Below are 2091 nucleotides of genomic sequence, written 5' to 3' on the forward strand. Positions count from 1 at the left end.
GTTGGAGACAACTCAATGGCACCTAACAAGAACAACAACAACAACAACGTATGATAAGCAGATGATACAACCTTACTTGATGAAAGTGAAGATGGTTTGACGCACTTACTGGTGCAGATCAAAGACTAGTTTTGAGTATGGATTACACCTCAACATAAAGAAAGTAAAAATCATCATAATTTGACCAATAAGCAGAATCTCAATAAATAGAGAAACAATTGACGTTGCCAGGGATTTCATTTTACTTGGATTAACAATCAATACCCTTAGAAGCACCAGGCAAGAAATCAGTCTTCAGAATGAACTAGCTAATTGTGCTGCAAAAGATCTCTTTAAAGTATTAAGAAGCAAAAATGTCACTTTGAAGACTCAACTGTGGCCAATCCAAGCCGTGGTACTTTCAATCACCTCATGTGCTTTTGAAAGGTTGACAATGAATAAGGAAGACCAAAGAAGACCTTTGAATTATGGTGCTGGCTACGAATACTGAAAATACCATGGACTGGTAGAAGAACAAACAAATAAATCTGTTGTGGAAGAAGTACAGCCAGAATGCTCCTTGGAAGTGAGAACGGCCAGATTTCCTTTCACCTACTTTGGTTATGTTGTCAGAAGGAACCAATCCTGGAAGAACTGCTCTGTAGGATTTCTCAGCCTCGAAATCTTTAGAGAAGCAGACACGCTTATCTTTCTCCTGTGGACTAGCTGATGGTTTTCAACTGCTGGCCTTTTGTTTAGCAGCCAAATGCTTTAATGTAAAGTAGAGGGTCAGTAAAAAAGGGGGAAGATCCTCAACAAGACAAATTGACACAGTGACTGAAACAATGGGCTCAAGTATAGCAAGGATTGTGAGGATGGCACATGACCGGGCAGTGTTTCATTCTGTTATATATGAGGTCACTATGGTTTGGAGGTGACTTAATGGCAAGTAATAACAATACCAATATATTTATTAGTCTATTTTCATAGACATGTGGAGCAATTCCAGATGGGGGCTGAATATTGATGTAATGAACATTCTTTCATATCCCGTTTAGTACACATATGAACACATTTCCAGTTGATATAATTGAAGTTGTGGAATTGCGCATGCATGTAGTTTTAATAGGTCCATAAAAAAGTTTTCCAAAGAAATTTATATTCCACAGGAGAAAATTTGAAATCTACCTTCTATATTTCTGCAAGCCTCACTATTTTAAGTTTAAAAATTATTATTATATTTAGTCATTCTGGCAGATTATTGATGGGATCCTATTAAAATCTTAATTTGTAATACCTCTTCTCTCAGATTTTGAACATTTATTTAAAAAAATATTTTTTGACTATTTTTATTTCCTGCTTGTTTATGCTCCTTTTTCTATTAGGTTCTCAGTTTTCTTCCTTTCTTTTTCTCTTCCGTCTCCATCTCTTCCTCCTTCCCTTCCTTGCTTCCTTTATTTTCTTGAGATCTAATTTGTGATTCTTACCTTCTCAATATGATAGGTAAAATTATAGTGTGTCTTCTTTACAAAAATGTGTATTAAGACAAATTTGTTTCCTTTTTTAAAATGTGCTTTAAGGCTATAAATTCACTTCTGTGTCAGAACTGTTGTTGTTATGTCATATTTTAATTATAAGCCATTCCAAATTAATTCTAGCTTCTTTTGTGATTTCTATTTGACCATTGAATTATCCTGGTGGCGTAGTGTTTAAAGCATTTGGCTGCTAAACAAAAGTCCAGCAGTTCAAAACCATCAGCCAGTCCACAGGAGAAAGATAAGAGTGTCTGCTTCTCTAAAGATTTTGAGGCTGAGAAATCCTACAGAGCAGTTCTGTACTGTCTTACTGGGTTGCTTTAAGTCATAATTGACTCTATGACAGTGGTTTTGCGTGTGTGTGTGTTTGTTTAATTTTCAGACCAGTGAATGTTCTATATTAATCTTTTTGTTGCTGTTGTCTAATTTAGTACCTTCATGCTCAGAGAACATACATTGAATAAATTTGCTTCATTTTTCATTACACTCTCAGCATATAATAAATTTTGGTTATTGCTGTGCATACACATGAAGAGAATGTGAAATATTTGTTGGGTATATTGTAGAATATGTGTCA

This window comes from Orycteropus afer, unplaced genomic scaffold (assembly GCF_000298275.1).
Source record: "Orycteropus afer afer isolate SDZICR_OR568_19922 unplaced genomic scaffold, OryAfe1.0 scaffold00560, whole genome shotgun sequence".
Classification (NCBI taxonomy): Eukaryota; Metazoa; Chordata; class Mammalia; order Tubulidentata; family Orycteropodidae; genus Orycteropus; species Orycteropus afer.